Source organism: Lissotriton helveticus, chromosome 2_1 (genome assembly GCF_964261635.1).
Source record: "Lissotriton helveticus chromosome 2_1, aLisHel1.1, whole genome shotgun sequence".
Lineage (NCBI taxonomy): Eukaryota > Metazoa > Chordata > Amphibia > Caudata > Salamandridae > Lissotriton > Lissotriton helveticus.
The window spans coordinates 1,517,204,410-1,517,226,607 of NC_136059.1; the positions used below are offsets into that span (position 1 = coordinate 1,517,204,410).

General features: G+C 35.8%; 1 protein-coding gene and 1 long non-coding RNA gene across 3 annotated transcripts in view; one reads left to right on the top strand and one right to left on the bottom strand.

Annotated features, from left to right (window-relative positions):
• The window catches only part of LOC144818734 (zinc finger protein 484-like), a 253,023-nt gene that overhangs the window by 121,135 nt on the left and 109,690 nt on the right, over positions 1–22,198 (bottom strand). The window lies entirely within an intron of this gene.
• On the top strand, positions 1,666–22,198 carry LOC144818732 (uncharacterized). Its single transcript, XR_013607160.1, has 3 exons — positions 1,666–8,095; positions 13,628–13,701; positions 21,956–22,198. It is a non-coding gene; the product is annotated as an uncharacterized LOC144818732 (long non-coding RNA).

The window sequence follows — 22,198 nt, forward strand, 5'->3', positions numbered from 1 at the left end:
TTATATTGAAATGTATTTATTTTTTTCCTTTGCTCTCCCTCTGTTCTCTCTAGTGTTTCCGTGTCGGGTCTCCTCCGTGGCGTGACGACTTTCAGGTAAGCGATGTTGTGTTTTGTAACAAATGACTGTCCCTTTTCAATGCCCGGGAGTTTTTTAACTTGGAAAAGGTATTTTTGAGTTTATTTATCTTCCTTTCTTTGCAGGAATTGGGCGGCGGCGGCGTGGTAACGATTTCCGGTCGGCATTTTGTCTTGAGGTCTTTGGCTGTCTGTCTCCGTCTCCGTGGTACAAGGGATTTCAGGTACGCGATTTAAATTGTAATGTAATTAGTATTTCTTTTACAGGTGTTCAGGCTTTTTGGTTTATATTCTTTTAATATGTTTCTTTTTTGGGCTGTTCTCTCTAGTGTTTCCGTGTAGCCTGCCGTGACGTGACGATTTCCGGTCGCCATTTTGTCTTGGGATTCTTGGCTCGCTCGCTGTCTGTCTCTGTGGTACGAGGGATTTCAGGTACTCGATTTACATTTTTATGTAATTGTAATTTCCTTTATATGTGTTCAGCCTGTTTTGTTTATATTGTAATGTATTTATTTTTTGGGCCTGTTCTCTCTAGTGTTTTTGTGTCGGGTCTCCTTCGTGGCGTGACGACTTGCAGGTAAGCGATGGTGTGTTTTGTAATTAAGAAATAACTGTCCCTTTTGAATGCCTGGGAGTTTTTTTAACTTTGAAAAGAGTTTTGGGAATTCATTTATCTAACTTTGCAGGTATTTGTCGGCGGCGCGGCGTGGTAACGATTTCCGGGCGTGGTAACGATTTCCGGTCGCCATTTTGTCTTGGGATTCTTGGCTCGCTCGCTGTCTTGTATCCGTGGTACGAGGGATTTCAGGTACGCGATTTACATTTTTATGTAATTGTAATTTCTTTTATATGTGTTCAGCCTATTTTGTTTATATTGTAATGTATTTATTTTTTGGGCCTTTTCTCTCTAGTGTTTTTGTGTCGGGTCTCCTTCGTGGCGTGACGACTTGCAGGTAAGCGATGGTGTGTTTTGTAATTAGGAAATAACTGTCCCTTTTGAATGCCTGGGAGTTTTTTAACTTTGAAAAGGGTTTTTTGAATTAATGTATCTAACTTTCTTTGCAGGTATATGTCGGCGGCGCGGCGCGGCGCGGTAACGATTTCCGGTCGCCATTTTGTCTTGTGATTCTTGGCTCGCTGTCTGTCTCAGTGGTACGAGGGATTTCAGGTACGCGATTTACATTTTTATGTAATTGTAATTTCTTTTATATGTGTTCAGCCTATTTTGTTTATATTGTAATGTATTTATTTTTTTCCTTTGCTCTCCCTCTGTTCTCTCTAGTGTTTCCGTGTCGGGTCTCCTCCGTGGCGTGACGACTTTCAGGTAAGCGATGTTGTGTTTTGTAACAAATGACTGTCCCTTTTCAATGCCCGGGAGTTTTTTAACTTGGAAAAGGTATTTTTGAGTTTATTTATCTTCCTTTCTTTGCAGGAATTGGGCGGCGGCGGCGTGGTAACGATTTCCGGTCGGCATTTTGTCTTGGGATCTTTGGCTGTCTGTCTCCGTCTCCGTGGTACAAGGGATTTCAGGTACGCGATTTAAATTGTAATGTAATTAGTATTTCTTTTACAGGTGTTCAGGCTTTTTAGTTTATATTCTTTTAATATGTTTTTTTTTTGGGCTGTTCTCTCTAGTGTCTGTGTAGCCTGCCGTGACGTGTCGGGTTTCCTTCTCCGTGGCCGAACGAGTTTCAGGTAAGCGCTGTGGTCATGTATTAGTGCGACTCGGTGTAGATAGATTGGAATGTAATTTGTATTTTTCTTACAGGTGTTGTAGATTGTAACGTAACAGGTGTTCAGGCTATTTGGTTTATGTTCTTCTAATGTTTCTTTTTTGGCCTGTTCTCTCTAGTGTTTCCGTGTCGGGTCTCCTCCGTGGCGTGACGACTTGCAGGTAAGCGATGTGTTTTGTAACTAAAAAATGACTGTCACTTTTGAATACCCGGAGTGTTTTTTTACGTTTGAAAAGTAATTTCTGACTTCATTTATTTTCCTTTATTTGCAGGAATCTGGCGGCGGCGCGGTGGGGGTAACTATTTCCGGTCGCCATTTTGTTTTGTCATCTTTCACTCGCTGTCTCCGTCTTCGTGGTGCAAAGACTTTCAGGTAGGTGATTTTGATTTTTTTCCAAAGTAATAAGTGTGGCTCATGTATTTTTGTTCGCCATTTTGTCTGGTGATCTTGGCGTGACTTATTCAGGTAAGTGCGACTCGTAGTACATACTTTGTAATGTAATTAGTGTTTTGTTACAGGTAACTTCATGCTCCTTTGTTTATAATCTTGGAATATATTTTTGTTTTGCAGCTCTCTCGTGTTTCCTTTATATGTTCGGACGTGGCCTCCGTGCGCTTTGTTCGTGGTGCAAGTAAGCTATTTAACCTGTTCGATATTAATCTCTCTTTTCTGCTTCTTTTGTAGGTACTTTCGTATCGCCTCAGCTGCTTGGTGCCTTTGCTCGTGTCTTTTGTGATCTTTGGCTCGCTGTCTCCATGGTGCAAGGCCTTTCATGTAAGCTATTAAATCAATTTTGTCTTTTGTAAAATAAAAGTTTTGTTTCTTTGAATGCTCTATATTTTTTAATACATCTATTTTGTTTTCGTTGCAGGTATTTGACGGATGGGTGGCACTCGTATTTCTATTATGCTTACTTTAATAGCTATTTTATATCGTGTGCTTTCTGTGTAGGGAATTTTTGCAAACAGCTATCGTGTTTTTCTACTTTACCAAAATGATATTCACCAGCACTTTTTTTTATTTGCAGGCAGCGTGGCGCCAACTCGTCTACCACCATGCTTTGATATTCAAGATAGGCAAAAGTCGCACGTAGCCACTAAGTACTCTAACGAGTCACAACATCCACGACCTTTTCAGTCGGCCAGACAGCCTCCTATCGGCAATTTACATATGTCGAGACAGCAACATCCTAAACAACATCTCACCTACATGTTCTTAACAACAAACTTTTCAAGTCTTTTGTTATTTAATGAACTAACTGCGTTTTTTGTCTTCCACAGTATGTAAAGGACTACAGCCACGAAAAGAAACATTTCTTCGAGCGAGCTCAGAAGGTATACTTCGAGACAGCGGACTGGAGCCTCTCTAGAATTTTCGAGCGATCTCAGGAGGTATACTTCGAGACAGCGGACTGGAGCCTCTCTAGAGAAACTGTAAGTTACTTGCCTTTCTGTGAAAGTAATTTGTCCTTTTGACCAGCGGTATTACGAGCACATTTTTCAGTTTTATACGCGCAAACAAAGCAGTAATAATATGTATCACTTTAGATTTAAATTGTGTTGCCTATACGTTTGGCCAATTTCACCATGTTTTTGTTTAATGCGTTTGAGTTCTTTTTGGTACATCGAATAGGTACATTTACGATATAAATGTTTGCGCATGTCTACTTTATTCATGGACTTTGCAAATTCGAACAAATGCTTACATTGTAAGGCCTTTCTGTTTATTCAAATTCGCCATTATGTACGTTTTGGATGCCTTGTTTGTGCGATGCCAGATTTTATTTAATATGCTGCAATCGTGGGGCTGAGAGTTACCTGAGCACAAGCATGTGTTTGTCGCAACACTAGATTAAGTCAGAGCATGAAGGCCCGTTACATTTACTGAGAGCATAAAGAACCGTTAGGATAAGGTGAGACCCGAAGACTTTCAGTGCAAAGTTATACATCGGCAAACTGTGCATTTAGGATGAAAATGTTTGCGCATGTAAGTTTAGGCCTTTCTGTGAAAATAATTTGTCCTTTTGAGCTGCGGTATTACGAGCCCATTTTTCTGTTTTATACGCGCTAAGCAGTAATAATACGTATCACTTTAGATTTAAATTGTGTTGCCTATACATTTGGCCAATTTCACCATGTTTTTGTTTAATGCGTTTGAGTTCTTTTTGGTACATCGCCAATAGGGACATTTACGATATAAATGTTTGCGCATGTCTACTTTATTCATGGACTTTGCAAATTCGAACAAATGCTTACTTTGTAAGGCCTTTCTGTTTAGTCAAATTCGTCATTATGTACATTTTGGGTGCCTTGTTTGTGCGATGCCAGATTTTATTTAATATGCTCAAATCGTAGGGCTGAGACTTAGCTGAGCACAAGCATGTGTTTGTCGCAACACTAGATTTAGTCAGAGCATGAAGGCCCGTTACATTTACTGAGAGCATAACGAACCGTTAGGATAAGGTGAGACCCGACAACTTTCAGTGCAAAGTTATACATCGGCAAACAGTGCATTTAGGATGAAAATGTTTGCGCATGTAAGTTTAGGCCATTCTGTGAAAGTAATCTGTCCTTTTGACCAGCGGTATTACGAGCACATTTTTCTGTTTTATACGCGCAAACAAAGCAGTAATAATACGTATCACTTTATATTTAAATTGTGTTGCATATACATTTGGCCAATTTCACCATGTTTTTGTTTAATGCCTTTGAGTTCTTTTTGATACATCGCCAATAGGTACATTTACGATATAAATGTTTGCAAACTGTGCATTTAGGATGAAAATGTTTGCGCATGTAAGTATGCCTTTCTGTGAAACTAATTTGCAGTAAGAATACGTATCACTTTACAATTAAATTGTGTTGCATATACATTTGGCCAATTTCAACATGTTTTTGTTTAATGCCTTTCAGTTCTTTAGGTAAGACTAATCTTTCACACATATATATATATATATATATGTTTAGTTACAACTTTAGTTCACAAACTGCTTTGCACGATGCGAGAAATTAAATAAAACACTGACAACATTCCTTGTTTTATTTTCACTACGTGCATGCGCGGATTTCTATATTTTTAAAGGCACATACAAACCAGTAACGTGACGCAAATAATTGCCATACTATTACATTAGAACACATTAATCGCTAATACGCAAAGCTTTAGCTAAGATTCAATTTGCACCGTTTGCATGAGAAAATCACTGCTTGTTTTTGCCTGCACTCGTAATCTTTTGCTAACGCTATATTTGTTTTATAGGGACAAAAAGTAGACGTTTGTTGCAACTGACCCATCGACTACACATATTTGAAATTCGTTATATAAACACGGTATGTTAATACTTTATTTATTTTACTTAATACATTACTTTTTTTACTCATTGCTGTCTGTACTGGCCATTCTTTGCTGTATAGTTATTCACAAAATTTCGCTCATAAAGCACATCTTACGCGTTTGTACGTGAAAGCTGCACTGGTGAAGTTGTAGTCAGCAGAGGTGTTTTGTTCTTCTCTTCCTTCTTTATCTTTGTCTTCTTTTCACCTCTTTGCGTTCTCTCCTTATCAAGCTTCTCTTTCACTTGCACTCTTCCTCATCCTTTCTTCTTTATATTTCTCCTTTTTTATTTACACTCCTTTTTCTTTTTGCCTATCCTCCCCTCTTTCTTTCCATCTCTCTCTTCTTCCTAACCTCTATCTCTTTCTACCTTGCTACTTTATAGTCTTTACTTCTATACTAGTTACTCTATAATACATAGTGCTTCTAATTCTCTATTTACAACTTATAATATACTTCACACAAATGTCCTCACTCTTTTCAATCTTTTGCTAACAGTATATTTTACTTTTACAGGACCAAAAATTTGCCATTTGGTGCAACTACCCCATCGAAGACACATCTTTCAAATTCGTTCTTTCAACACGGTACGTTCATACTTAAAACTTTCATATATCTCATTCTTTCCTGCCTTTCCTTATCTCTCTCTCCTGCATTTACTCTGCATCTCCCTCACAATTTGACATTCACTGTCCTTCTTTCTTTCACTCTCGCACTATTCTTCTCTCCTTTTCTCCTACTTTCTCTTTCCTTTGCTCTCCCTCTCTCCTGCATCCTCTCTCTTCTGCCCTCACCCTATATCTTCATCCCCATCTTCTTTACAGGTCCCTGCAGCAAATGCTTACATACTAAGCTAGCACACGCAACATACATACATCTCCCTCTCTTGACTTCCATTTCAATTTTGCATTCTTGCCTTTCTTTAACTCTCTTTTGCATTTACTCTGCATCTCCTTCCCCATTTTGCCATCAGTCTTTCTCTTAATTTACTCCTGCTCTATTCTTTCCTCACTATTACACCTTTCTTTCTTCTTCTCTACCTCTTTTTTCATCCCCTCTCTTATAACTTCTCTCTCCTGTCTTCCCATCTTCTTTCCTTCTATCATGCACGCTTTTTCTTTTACTCCCTCACTCTATTCTCATATATCTCCTTCTTTCCTGCCTTCTCTTTCAATTTCTTTCTTGCCTTTCCTTATCTCTCTCTCCTGCATTTACTCTGCATCTCCCTCACAATTTTACATTCACTGTCCTTCTTTCTTTCACTCTCGCGCTATTCTTCTCTCCTTTTCTCCTACTTTCTCTTTCCTTTGCTCTCCCTCTCTCCTGCATCCTCTCTCTTCTACCCTCACCCTATATCTTCATCCCCATTTTCTTTACAGGTCTGTGCAGCAAATGCTTACATACTAAGCTAGCACATGCAACATACATACATCTCCCTCTCTTGACTTCCATTTCAATTTTGCATTCTTGCCTTTCTTTATCTCTTTTGCATTTACTCTGCGTCTCCTTCCCCATTTTGCCATCAGTCTTTCTTTTATTTACTCCTGCTCTATTCTTCCCTCACTATTACACCTACTTTCTTTCTTTCTTCTCCTCTCCCTCTTTTTTTCATCCCCTCTCTTATACCTTCTCTCTCCTGTCTTTTAATCTTCTTTCCTTCTATCATGCACACTTTTTCTTTTACTCCCTCTCTACTCAGCTCTCACTTTTACTCATCCTTTCATTCTCTCTCCTGCTCTCTATTTCTTGCGGCCTCCCCCTTCTGCTTGCTATCTCCCTCCTTCTCTATTATGCTTATCTCTCCTACCTTCTCTTTTCCTATTCCTTCTATCTTTATTTCTCTCACCCTCTTGATATCTTTACCTTTTGCCCCTCTCTTCTTCCATACACTTTCCACCACTCTCCTTCTTTCTCTCCTCCTTATATCTCGCTCTTTTGTATTCCTTCTTTATTTCTCACAATTTTGCCCACTCTATCCATCTTACCTTCACACTCTTGTGCTTTTCTTCTTTATCTACCCTTTTTCACATTCTTCTGTCACAATCTGGTTCCTCCCGTTCTCTCTCTTGCACTCTCTCTTCCTTTTTTCACTTACTTCTTTATCGCTTTCCTCTATATCTCTCTCCTTTCTGCTCTCTCTTCCCTCTCTCTCCTGACCCCTATTCCAGCTGCTCTCTCTCCTTCCTTCTTGCTCCCTCTCTATTATGCTTCTCTCTTTATCTCCCTCTCCTTTCTGCTTTTTTCCCTTGGCCATCGCTCTCCCTCTTGTCCCTCTTCCAATTGCTCCCTTAATTCTTTCTTGCTCATGTTTATCCTCACTTTACCTTCTGCCTTCTCTCTCTCTCTCCCTTTTGCCCTCTCTCTTAGTTTCACTGTCTATCTCCTTCCCTATCTAGTTCTCACTTTCCATCTTGCACTCGTTTTTTGGCCTTTGACTCCATTCTGCACTCTTTTCACCCTTTCTATGTTCTCTCTCATGATCTCCATTTATCTTGCATCCTCTCTACTTCCTTATCTATCATACTTCTATTTCCTGCACTCTCTTCCTTCTTTATCTTTGTCGTCTTTTCATCTCTTTGCGTTCTCTCCTTATCAAGCTTCTCTTTCACTTGCACTCTTCCTCATCCTTTCTTCTTTATCTTTCTCCTTTTTTATTTTCACTCCTTTTCTTTTTGCCTATCCTCCCCTCTTTCTTTCCATCTCTCTCTTCTTCCTAACCTCTATCTCTTTCTACCTTGCTACTTTATAGTCTTTACTACTATACTAGTTACTCTATAATACATAGTGCTTCTAATTCTCTATTTACAACTTATAATATACTTCACACAAATGTCCTCACTCTTTTCAATCTTTTGCTAACAGTATATTTTACTTTTACAGGACAAAAAATTTGCCATTTGGTGCAACTGCCCCATCGAAGACACATCTTTCAAATTCGTTCTTTCAACACGGTACGTTCATACTTAAAACTTATTTTACTTTAGACATTTTTTTGGGTAGTACTTCCTGTCTGTACTGGGCATTCTTTGCTGGATAGTTATACACAAAGTTTGCCTCATAAACAACATTTAATTTAGTTTGGAGATGAAAGCTGCACTGGTGAGGTCGTAATCAGGAGAGAGGTCAAAGCTAAAGGAAAACTTATAACTAAGACTTTGTTTACAGGTCCCTGCACACACCCTATATCTTCTTCCCCCATCCTGCAGCAAATGCTTAGATACTGAGACAGCACATGCAACATACATACATCTCCCTCTCTTGCCTTCCCTTTCAATTTTGCATTCTTGCCTTTCCTCTCTCTTGCATTTACTCTGCATCTCCTTCATGATTTTGCCAGCAGTCTTTCTATTTTATTTACTCCTGCTCTATTCTTCCCTCACTTTCTCCTACTTTCCTTCTTTCTTTTCCTCTCCCTCTTTTGCATCCCTTCTCTTCTACACTCTCTCTCCTGTATTCCCATCTTCTCTTTCCTTCTATCATGCACTTTCTTTTACTCCCTCACTCTATTCTGCTCACACTTTTACTCCTCCTTACCTTCTCTCTCATGCTCTTTCTATCTTGCGTCTCGGCTTGCTCTCTCCCTACTTATCTATTATGCTTATCTTTCATGCCTTCTCTTTACCTATTCCTTATATCTTTATCTCTCTCTCCCTCTTGCTCCCTTTACCTTTTGCCCCTCTCTAATTCTTGCATACCCCTTCCATCTCTCTCCTTTTTTCTCTACTTCCTATATCTCGCTATCTCTCTTGAATTCATTCTTTATCTCTCTATTTCCTGCGTCCTTTCTCTCTTCTGCTTGCTCTCTCCCTCCTTTTCTATCATGCTTATCTCTCCTGCCCTCTCTTTTCCTATTCCTTCTATCTTTATCTCTCTCCCTCTTGCTCTCTTACCTTTTACCCCTCTTCTTCTTGCATACCCTTTCCATCTCTCTCCTTTGTTTCTCTCCTCCTTATGTCGCTATCTTGTATTCCTTTTTTATTTCTCTTTATTTTGCCCACTCTCTCCATCTTACATTCACACTCTTGTGCTTTTCTTCATCTACCCTCTCTCACCTTCTTTCTTCCATCACAATCTGTTTCCTCCCGTTCTCTTTATTGCTCTCCTATATATCTCTCTCCTTTCTGCTCTCTCTTCCCTCTCCCTCCTGCCCCCTATTCCATCTGCTCTCTCTTTCCTTCTTGCTCCCACTCGATCATGCTTCTCTCTTTATCTCCCTCCTTTCTGCTCTTTTCTCTTTGCCATCAATCTCCCTCTTGCCCCCTCTTCCAACTGCTCCCTTCTTACTTATTTCTTGATCATGCCCTCCCTCCCACCCTCCCTTTACCTCCTGCCTTTTCTCTCGCTCTCTCCCTTACTCTCCCTTTTGCCCTCTCTCTTACTTTCACATTCTATCTCCTTCCCTATCTTGTTCTCCATTTCCATCTTGCACTCCTTCTCTTTCTTGCCCTCTGACTCCATTCTGCACTCTCTTCTCTCTTCTCTCTCCTTTTTGCTCTCTTTCTTCTCCCTCCTGCCCCCTATTCCATCTGCTCTCTCTCCTTCCTTCTTCCTCCCTCTCTATCATGATTCTTTTTTTATCTACCTGCTGCTATTTTCCCTTTGCCATCACTCTCCCTCTTGCCCCCTCTTCCAACTGCTCCCTTCTTAATTCTTTCTTGCTCATGCACACCCTCCCTTTAACTCCTGCTTTCTCTCTTTCTTGCTCTTCCTTTTGCACTCTGTGAGTTTCACTCTCTATCTCCTTCCCTATCTTGTTCTGCCTTTCCATCTTGCACTCCTTCTATTTTATGCCCTCTGACTCCATTCTGCAGTCTTTTCCCCCTTTCTATGTTCTCTCTCATGATCTCCATTTATCTTGCATCCTCTCTACTTCCTTATCTATCATACTTCTATCTCCTGCACTCTCTTCCTCTTTCTTCCTTATCTTTCTCTCTCTTCTTTTCACCTCCTCTCTGCGTCCTCCGTTCTTTCTTTTGCACTCTCTCTTCCTTTTTTTTAATTACTTCTTTATTGCTATTTCTTCTCTATATATCTCTCCTTTCTGCTCTCTTCCTTCTTCCTGCCCCCTATTCCATCTGCTCTCTCCTTTCTTCTTGCTCCTTTTCTATCTATCATGCTTCTCTGTCCTGCACTCTCCTTTTTCTTTTATCTTTTCCTCTTTCTAATACTCTCCGTGTTCCTTTTCCTCCCTATCTATCATTCTTCTCTCTATCTCCTTTATGCTTTCTTTTCTCTCTACCGTCCCTCTCTCCTGCACCCTCTTCCATCTGCTCTCTCTCCCTCCTTCTTGCTCATGCCCTACTTCTTACTCTTCCTTTACTTCTGCCTTCCTCCTCTTTCTTCTTACTCCAGCGTCTTATCTCCTTCCTGCCTTCACTCTCCATCTCTGTCCTCATCTTGTCTTCTCTTTCTATCTTGCACTCTTTGGCTCACTGTCTCAGTCTCCATAGTGCAAGGACCCCCATAGAGAGAGATGTAGATGGAGGGCACTAAGAAGAGAGCAGTTGGAAGAGGGGGCAAGAGGAAGAGTGATGGCAAAGGGAAAAAAAGGAGAGGGAGATAAAGAATAATGATAGATAAGGCAAGAGAGAGAGGATGCAGAGAGTGAGCAAGAGATAAAACAGATAAAAGAGAAAGTTAAAAGGATAAAAGAGGGAGCAAGTGCAAGAGAGAAGAATAGTACATAGGGAGGAAGAGAAAGGGAAGACAAAAAGAAAAGTAAGGGTAGAATGAAGTCAAAAATTCCTTTTCAAACTTAAAAAAAATTCCGGGCATTCAAAAGAGACAGTCATTTATTTGTTACAAAACACAACATCGCTTACCTGAAAGTAGTTACGCCAAGGAGGAGACCCGACACGGAAACACTAGAGAGAACAGCCCAAAAAAGAAACATATTAGAAGAATATAAACAAAATAGCCAAACACCTGTAAGAGAAATACAAATTACATTACAATTTGAATCGCGTACCTGAAATCCCTTGTGCCACTTACAATTTGAATCGCGTACCTGAAATCCCTTGTGCCACGGAGACAGCGAGCCATGGATCCCAAGACAAAATGCAGACCGGAAATAGTTACTATCTTGCACTCTTTGTTTTCTATCTTCTCGCTCCATTGTACCCTTGCTTTTCTTTTTGTCTTCCCTCTTTCTTCCTCCCTATCTACTATTCTTCTCTCTTGCACTTTCTCCCTCTTTTATCCCTTTAACTTTCTCTCTTTTCTATCTTTTATCTGTTTTTTCCTCTTGCTCACTCTCTGCATCCACTCTCTCTCCTTCCTTATCTATCATTATTCTCTTTATCTCCCTCTCCGCTTTTTTTCCCCTTTGCCATCACTCTTCCTCTTGCCCACTCTTCCAACTGCTCTCTTCTTTACTGCCCTCCATCTACATCTCTCTCTATGGGGGTCCTTGCACCATGGACACTGAGACAGCGAGCCAAAGATCCCAAGACAAAATGGCAACGGGAAATACTTGGCCAACCCTGCTGTCAAAAACCTGCAACAAAAGAAAAATAAATTTAGTCAAATTCGGAGCATTCAAAGTGACAGTATTATTAGCTTTACAAAAGACAAAATTGCTTACCTGAAAGTCCTTACACCACTGAGACGGGCCTCTTGCTCCTGCACCTTCTTCCATCCATTCCTCCTTCTTGCTCATGCCCTACATCCTACCCTCCCTTTTTCTCTCTCTCTCGTGTCCTCTCTCCTTCCTGCCTTCACTCTCTATCTACGTCTCCATCTTGTCTTCACTTTCTATCCTGCACTCTTTACTTGCTATCTTCTCACTCCATTCTGCACTTACTTTTCTTCTTGCTTTCCATCTCTCTTGATCTCTCTTATGCGTCTTCTCTCTTCATCAACACTTTCTACCTACTTTGTGTGCTTTACACACATTTTTCCACTTCACTTCCTAAAGTTAGTGTTAGCATCCCTATAAGGCTATATAGATATATAGATGGTGTTAACTATAGTGTTTATTTAGGAACACTATGCCACAACTATGGAGCACCCTGGACAAACGCAATGAGCTATATTTACAACTAATTGTGTGAAAGTTTTATATGTTTGTCTGTTATTTCTTTTACAGGTGCACAAACACTACGCAATTAGGAGTATTTTTGGAATGAGCAATTGCTCTTCCCCCTTTTTTTATGCACTAAATCATTTTTTGGATATTTTCACTTTCACGCCCCCAGGTCAGGGTGGACGATTAGAGAGTCCATACCGCCAGGGTATAATTCTGTCATTATAAATGCCTAAGTAAATTTAAACAACTGTAAAGGATGAAACATGTTGACTGACTAATTAGTATTTTAAATTAACAAATCCATTACCTTGGGCATTAAATTCAGACACATAACTCTTTCATTTGTGTACTAAGCATCAAGAATTATAGAATTGTACTTACACATTAGGCACTTTTAATTATAAAACTCACAACATGCCTTTTTCACACAACCAGCTCCGCAGTCTTCTGGCGTCGTAGCACACCAAAGAGGCATTCGGCCTCTTTGGTGGGGCCCAATGATGAAGCATGACACTGACTAGGTCGGTGTGTGAGGGCTTTCTTTTCCACCTAAAGTGAGTGTGCAATTCCCCAGTTGCATCGCTCAGTCTCTGTGGCAATTTGAGACTTATTTAACGTCTCTTCTCTTGTTTATTTAGATTTAACAGGGGACTAAGTGTTCCTTAATCTCCCTGCCTCTCCTATTGTTCTTTTGTACTTGCTTAAAATTACAAACAATGCTTCTAATACACTCTATACAACTTCTAATAAAATACACATTGTGTAATTTACATTTCTATCTTTTTTTTCTACCTTCCTTTCTACACCTCTATATCCTCTCTCTTCCTTATCATACTTCTCTCTTTTCCTTATCTTTCCTACTTTATCTTTCTCTTCATCTTTCCACTACTCTCAATCTTGCCTATCCACCCCTCTTTATTTCCATCTCTTCTTCCTGCCCTCCATCTCTCTCTATCTTGCTCACTTTATCCTCCTTACTACTATACTTTACTAGTTACTCTATACTACATACACTTCTAATACTCTATTTACGACTACTAATTTGCTTCATCACTCAGTCCACACACATACTACACATACAACTTCTACACATAGTCTTAAAGTATGTACTACATATACACTTTGTACACACAATTTCTACACATATGCCTTTATACATATACGTTCGCCACTCATTACACATGCACTCTTTACACATGCACTCTTTACACATGCACTCTTTACACATGCACTCTAGTCACAATGTTTCAAAAACGTATATCCACATACAATACAATACACTATATAGTATTAAATATAACTTACTGTATACACTTTTTAATACTAGTAATTAATTAAAATTAAGAACTTTTTTGCTAAATATTTTTATATACTAACAATGATTAGGAGTATCGAGCCACTTTTATTATATTAATATGTAAACTCAATATTAATGCTTGTTTTCATTCTTCCTTAGATTGCCAATTGATTGAATAAGATCAGACGTTCATAATTGTTTGACACAACATCATCAGTGAAAACATCATCACGGTAAAAGTATCTATTTTGCTTCTGTATTCACTTGTAAGTATAGAAATAGCAAGGAAAAAAATAAGACACATATATCAACACACACACATATATATATATATATATATGTATATATATTGTATATACTTATAATTAGAAAATATCGTATAGAAGATTTACATAGGTAACATTAATCTTAAGAAAAAAAAATTAGTTAAGAAAAAAGTAAAACTAATTGCTTTGTTTTGCTACCAGCTCCAACTATAAAACAGGTCAAAAACAACAATAGAGTGGATTTAGATAAATAAAACTAGACCTAATCATATATATAATTATTTATTTAAAAAAATTATATATATATTTATATAGTTACCATTGAAAATTATTTCTTTTGTAAAGACAATTGCTAATTGTTTGGAAATATATACAATTACAAGTATCTTTTTTAAATAAGTTATCAACCTGTAACTTGAAATCTATTTAAAAACAGTAAAATAACTATATATATATATACAAATAAATATATATATATATATATATATACACGCTAATAGTATAAATTATAGCTAGTACATCACTAAAATTGTAAAAAAGATACCTCTAAAGTTGCTACCTAAAATACAAAGCAAAAAAATAGTGTAAAATTACATTAATTGCCTTGGATTATAGTTAACTACAAGACAAATATAAATTAGCTATATATATATATATATATATATATATATATATATATATATATATATGTATATATATATATATATATTATATAAGAGAGAGAGAGAACAATAAAAGACTCAGGTATAACAAAAAAATCTAGCAATACTGTAGCGATATCAAATTATTTAATAAATTAGCTTAGCTAAGATGCAAATACTAGCAGCAGATTATCATCAAGGTCATGACAAATTTACATGCAATTCTAGAGGTTATCAATGCTTGCCAAATAGTACATTTGCAATTATACACAACTATTACAAAGATGCACATACATGGACTAAAGAAGACTTGCATTACATTATGAAATTAGGTGATGCTTTATATATAGATATGCATTTACTTAATAGCGAACAACTTATGCATCCAGATGAGTTACCAAATTTTATTGAACACAATACTACTATCTATTCTCTTAAACTTAAAGAACCTTATTATGGAGACATATTACAACAATGTGACCCTTCGTTTCCAAATCTCAACAAAATATTAAAACATGCACTTGATTACAACTCCGGTGTTATACTTTGCATGGAAATTTATGTTATTTCCATTTTTAAGAAAAATGATTCGTACTTTGTATTTGACTCACATAGTCGTGATAACACTGGAATGCCTCACCCAAATGGAACATGTATTACTATGCAGTTCAGATTTGAAAAACTTCTAGAGTACATCACAAATCTGGCACACTATATAAAGAAACCAAACATGAATTGTGTACCGTATGAATTAACTCCAATACAAATAAGTACGATTAAAAAAGAATCACTTCAAAAAGCAATGGTGCTTCATGAAAAAAATAAGAATGCAGTAGCACCGAAAAATATTTATGTGTATTCTACTAAAGCTAGTGAAAATGTTTTCACCCAAGCATTTGAAATGCGTATAGAAAGTGCCAAAAAATTCATTCAGAGATGTCAATCTAAAAAAAACACTTTTTTGAATAAGGAACAGCCATTAGCATCTTTAGATAATACTCCTAGTACTAGTACATATTCCTGTGCAATTCTCACTACAACAGGGCCTAATAATCTATCTAAAAACAACAGCAAGCAGATCAGCACAACACAATATACTAATACACCACAAGAGACTACTCCTACTGACACATATGCAAGTATACTTAAGAAAACACTAAAGGGCAACACAGAAAGACAACATATTAATAGCACACACATAAATGTACAACAGACAATACCAGCAAGTAATTTAAATACCAACACATATGCTAGTAATGTAATTAATAGCACACACATAAATGTACAACAAACAATATACACAAGTAATTTACATACAAACACATATTCAAGTGATTACTATAATACATATAAACGTATTACTGGAAGTAATGACAGTTTACTTCATGATAATATACACAATAGCACATTGCACAACAAGGAAAGTAGCACAAATAATACCAATATAGATTCAAATATTTTAACACAAACACCACAAGAAAATACCTTTTTACATAACACACATCCACAGGAAAAAAATACACATAGTGATAAAAGTATTCACTATACACATTCTCTTCAAAATAGTATATTTGCTATTCTAAAGAACTACTGTAAACCAGCATATATTTGGGATAGTGTAGACTTGCACTGTATTATGAATCTTGGAGATGCTTTGTACACTGAAATGCACTCTGTTGATGAACAAGATTGTATGCAACCTCTAAAGTTACCAAATTACATAGTTAGCAATGACATAATTTATTCTACAAAGCTCAAAAAATGCTTTAGCGAAGAACTAACAAAATCAGCACAAACTTTACATAGTAAATTTATATCTGCATTAACTTCTACAATTAATTCACAAACTGGTGTATTGATCTCTATAGGTAGATATATAATTTCAGTCTTCAAAACTATACATACATACTCTCTATTTGATTCACATAGCCAAAATGAAAATGCAATACAACATTCTAATGGAACATGTATTGCTATCCAAATTGACTCTATTAATCTTATTATAGAATACATCCTAAAGTTAGGCAATAGAGAACAAATTACTAATTCTGAGAGTATTATTTTAGATTTAACTACAGTGAACATAACAACAATTAGCAAAAAAGGATTACAGCAAACACAACGGAATCATAAAAAAGGAAATGTAAAGTCTAGAAAAAGCATATATGTTCATACGACACATATCTATAAATGCATTAGGGGAAATTCCTTCAAATAACTTACAAGTAGAAAATACAATAATAAACACACAAAAGAGCAATAGTCAAGACAATAGACTGCATGTAACAGAAGACAGTTATTTAGCTTCACACATAGCTCTTAACAATACTGAGATAATAAACACATTAACAGCTGATGTTGAATCACTAATTCAAACAACCAATATAGAAATTCTAGAAATAAACAGTAATAGAAAAAGAAAACGGACACAAAACAAAGAGAATGAACCTAATCATAGAGATATAGCAGGTCAAACAACAAATGATATAATTAGGATATTTCAGGAAGAAATACGATATGGACCTGAGTACACTTGCACTATTTGCAATCAACTATGGCATAAGCAAAGTCTTCAAAAAACAAACAGTATTAGTAAGAGAGCCAAATTCATAGAATGTAACATTAGCAAATACAGAACAGATGAGATATGCAGAACATGTTACACATATATATCTAAAGACAAAATACCTCCATGTTCAGTATATAATGGGATGACATTTCCTGATATCCCAGCAGTCTTACACTTGCATAACTTAGAAGAAAGATTAGTATCACCAAGAATACCTTTTTTACAAATTAGAACATTACCACGTGGATTCCAAAAATCTCTATCAGGTGCAGTAGTAAATGTACCTGCAGACGTTATGACAACAGTAACTGTTTTACCAAGGCAAATTAATGATAACATGACAATTCCAATAAAATTAAAAAGAAAATTAAGTTATAAATCTTATACCCATTATGAAAATGTTAGACCAAACAAAGTAAAACGTGCAGCTTTATATTTAGCCACTACTAGCACTTTGTTTCAAGAATATGGAATCACTATTAATAAAGATTGGGATTATACAACACAAGATATACATTCTTGTGATGAGACTTCAGATACAAGTTATATGTCAGATTCCTCTGACAATATTCCAGCAGGAAATTTAGATACTATGTTAGATAATGAAACTATTACTACAGAAACAAATAATATTTTAAGTTTAGCACCTGCAGAATATAACACACCAAGAGGCTTGTATGAAGACAAAGATTCTGAATATTTGGCATTCCCAACTATATTTTGCGGAAAACGAAGGCCAACTAATAAAGAAAGGTATGTCCCAATACATTACAGCACAATCTGTCAATCAGAAGTAAGAAGTAATGATCTAAGAGTAGCAAAGTGTGTTACTAATCTTTTCTTTAAATTAAAAACATTACACATTAAACAATTACAGAGCAAAATATTTATATCTCTTAGGAAATACTTTAATAATGGAAACATTATAACTGCCAAAGACATAAAAGATAAATTAGATACAATTTTACAGTATAATGAAGGATACAAAATACTTAAAACTATCCGTAGTTCACCACCATATTGGGAGCAATGCAAAAAAGACCTTTTTGCTATGATTAGACAATTAGGATTACCAACATTTTTTTTTACTTTATCTGCTGCAGAAACTAAATGGTATCACTTAATTAACATATTATTACGTACAGAAAAAAGACCAGAATGCACAAAAGAAGATTTTAAAAATATGTCATGGGAAACAAAATGCCAATTAATACAGCAAAATCCCATTACATGTGCAAGACATTTTGACTTCCAAGTTAGGAAATTATTTAATTCTATTTTATTGCATGAAAGTAATCCGATTGGCAAAATTATTGATTACTTTTATAGAGTGGAATTCCAACAACGGGGATCACCACATATACATGCTATAATATGGATAGAAAATGCTCCACTATATGAAACTTCTGATAGAAATGAAGTCACTACTTTCATAAATAAGTATGTTACATGTGCAAAAACACAAGAACCAGATATAGAGTCTTTACTACCTCTACAAAGACACGGCCATACCAAAAACTGCCGTATCAAACATAAAAGAACATGCAAATATCATTATCCCAGATATCCAATGCCTGAAACTTTTATACTAGAACCAATAGAGCTAGACAAAACAAATAACGAGCTCTTACAGCAAATTGAACTAATACATCTAACTATAAACAGCCAAGAATTTTCAAATTATACTTTTGAACAGTTTTTACATTCAATGAACATAGATCTAAAACAATATACTTTATGTATACAATCTATTATAGAAAAAAATACTATTTTCTTGAAAAGGACACCAGCTGAATGCTTTATAAATAACTACAATCCAACTATTTTGAAAGCATGGCAAGCAAACATAGATATACAATACATCTTAGATGCATATGCATGTGCTGTGTATATTGTTTCATACATTAGTAAATCACAGCGAGGAATGAGCAAATTAATTGCCCAAGCTGCTAAAGAAGTACATGCCAATCCAAGTATTAAAGAACAACTTAAGCATATAGGTAACAAATTCTTAAACTGTACAGAAATAAGTGCCCAAGAAGCAGCATATCTAATACTACAAATTCCTTTACGGAAAAGTTCAAGATCTTTTGTATTTATCAATACAAGTCCTAATGAAAAGCATACATACTTATTAAAAGACATCGAAACTATCAATTCTTTACCAGATGAGTCTTGTAAAATACAATATGATAATATTATAGTGAGGTACAGCAAACGCCCTGTAAAATTAGAAACATGTACATTAGCTGACTATGCATCTATGTATAATGAAAAGAAAAAATGTAAAGGAAAAGAAGAAACAGGCCATGACAATTTCCTTATTGAAAATAACTTTCATAGCTCAGATGACGAAGAACTTGAGATAAATTTAGTAGACGAAACAAACTACATAAAAAGGAAAAAAGCAAGAGTAATTCGCTATTGCAGATTTAACATCAAAAATGACTCCGAAAATTACTATAGACAATTGCTCATGCTTTTTTACCCATGGCGAAATGAACATAATATAATTAATAACAAGGAAACGTATTATGAACGCTATCTAGAACTTAAAAATGCAGTTGATACAAACCATAATAAATATAATAAACATAATAAACAACTAACAACTAATAGCAATGAAACTAGTATATTAGATACATTGCTACCACCAATAGATACAGAAGAAGATAACGCCATATTCCATGAAGTGCAAAATAATGAAAACCCATTGTATGACCTATCATTTGATTTAGGGATTAGAAGTACAAGTAGAGAAGAAGCACTAAGCAATAACATAATGCCAAAAGAACAATATGATAGTATAATGCAAAATCTAACAGCAGAACAACTTAACTTTATATATCATCATTTGCATTGGGTTAAAACTAAAGAAACACCATGCTACACATTTTGTACAGGTGGTGCAGGAGTAGGCAAAAGTTTCCTTATAACAGCACTTTACCAAACATTAGTACGTTATTACAATACAAAAGCAGGAGAAAACCCAGATAACATATATGTATTGCTTACAGCTCCAACTGGCAAAGCAGCACATAACATTCAAGGCAAAACACTACATAGTACTTTTAAAATACCTATTTCACAAACACTAACTCATAGACAGCTAACTCATGAGAATAGAAGCACACTACAAGGTCAGCTAATGCATCTTAAATTGCTAATAATTGATGAAATATCAATGGTAGGGGCTAATGTATTCAACTTTATACATAATAGATTGCAAGAGATAAAAATGTCTGATCTCCCTTTTGGCGGAATATCTATTTTAGCAATTGGAGACTTTTACCAATTGAAGCCAGTTTTTGACCCATACATATTTGACAACCCAAAACATTCATATAGGCCAGTAAGTACTAATTTATGGCAGACACATTTCAAGTTATTTGAGTTGACTAAAATAATGAGACAACAAAATGACTTGCCATTTGCTGAACTACTAAACAGATTAAGAGAAGGGAAACAAACAAATGAAGATATTATTCAGATAAAAACACGAGAAATAGAGCCACCTGAAACCATTAGCAAAACGATCCCTTACATTATGGGAACTAACAATGAAGTCAATAGCATAAATAATGCAGTTTTATTAGAACATATAACTCATTACCCAGTTTACACAGCTACAGCAATAGATACAGTTGCAGCAGACTTAAGTGAAGCAGTAAAAAAAAAAATACTCCAACAGTTGCCCACAGATCCTACTAAAACAATGAGCCTGCCATCAATATTACATATTGCATTGCAATTAAGATATGATTTAACAAACAATATAAATGTCAATGATGGTTTAACAAATGGTGCAACAGGTATAGTAGAATTTGTAGAAACTATCAATAACAGACCAAATGTAATTTGGATTAATTTTGATAAAGAAACAGTAGGCAAATTAACAAGACAAGAAAACAAACACATATATCACAGTAATATTTTGCCTCATTGGACACCCATTCATGCTATTACACGGCATTTCCAATATACACAGAAATTTATAACTATTATACGCAAACAATTCCCATTGCGACAATCATCTGCAAGAACTATACATAGAACACAAGGAGAAACAATTGAGCCCATTTACATTCACTTTAACAACAGTAAAATACATCATCTGCATTATGTAGCTTTAAGCAGAGCTAAATCTTTAGACAACATATACATTAGAAACTTTCAGCAAGACAAAATAGCTGTACATCCAAAAGTACATGAAGAAATGACACGTTTAAGAACACACATGCAATTACAAATATCAGTACCACAATTAGATAGCTATAGACAACAGTGTAATATAATTGTCCATAACATACGGTCCTTGCAAAGAAATTACACTGCTATTAAATCAGACAAAAATATCATGAACAGTGATATTATATGCCTCACTGAAATAAACACAACTAGAAAAGCAGGTAAGAATACGTTCTTAATAGAACAATATCACCTAGTATTATTTGATAAATTTCACAACCAGCACACAAAGCATGGTATTGCCATTTATTACAAAAAAAACATGCTTTTATCGCCAATATATCAAACACAACACGAAATTGACTTTTTATTTTTCACTCAGCATCTTATTGATTCTGAATACTTATTTATTATACTGTACAAACCACCACATGTACTTTTGCAAACATTATTACAAGTTTTAAGTAGCATAATTAACTTGTATCCAAATTCGAAATATGTCATCATGGGAGACTTCAATATAGATTTAACACAAATGTCCCCAAACAGAACTTTGCTATTAGAATATATGCTGCAGCAATTTCAATGCCAGCAAAAAATACAACAATACACAACAGACTACAATTCAACACTAGATCACATCTATACTAATGACAACATCATGCACTACAGTACATTAGAATCATATTATAGTGATCACAAAGCATTATGGGTGGCAGTTTAAAATGCAACCACTTCATTAACATGCGATTTTATTACAGGTAATAGCAAAAGGGGAAAAATTTATGTTCAGAATGTGTACTAACATTTTCTCTCGTTTCAGATGATTTCCATACAAGACCTCAAAAAAATGAAACATGAAGACAACAAACCGTACCAAAAAACAATCCGAGCCAACGTTATAAAATGTTCCACAAAAACAAACTATACAAATGCTAAACAAGAGAACAAAGTCATGTATCATCTAGCTCTAGCTGATGAAAGTAGTTGCATTAAAGCAACGTGCTACAATGAGCCATTTTACCAGCAAACTAAAGAAGGACAAGCTATTATGATTCGCAATTTC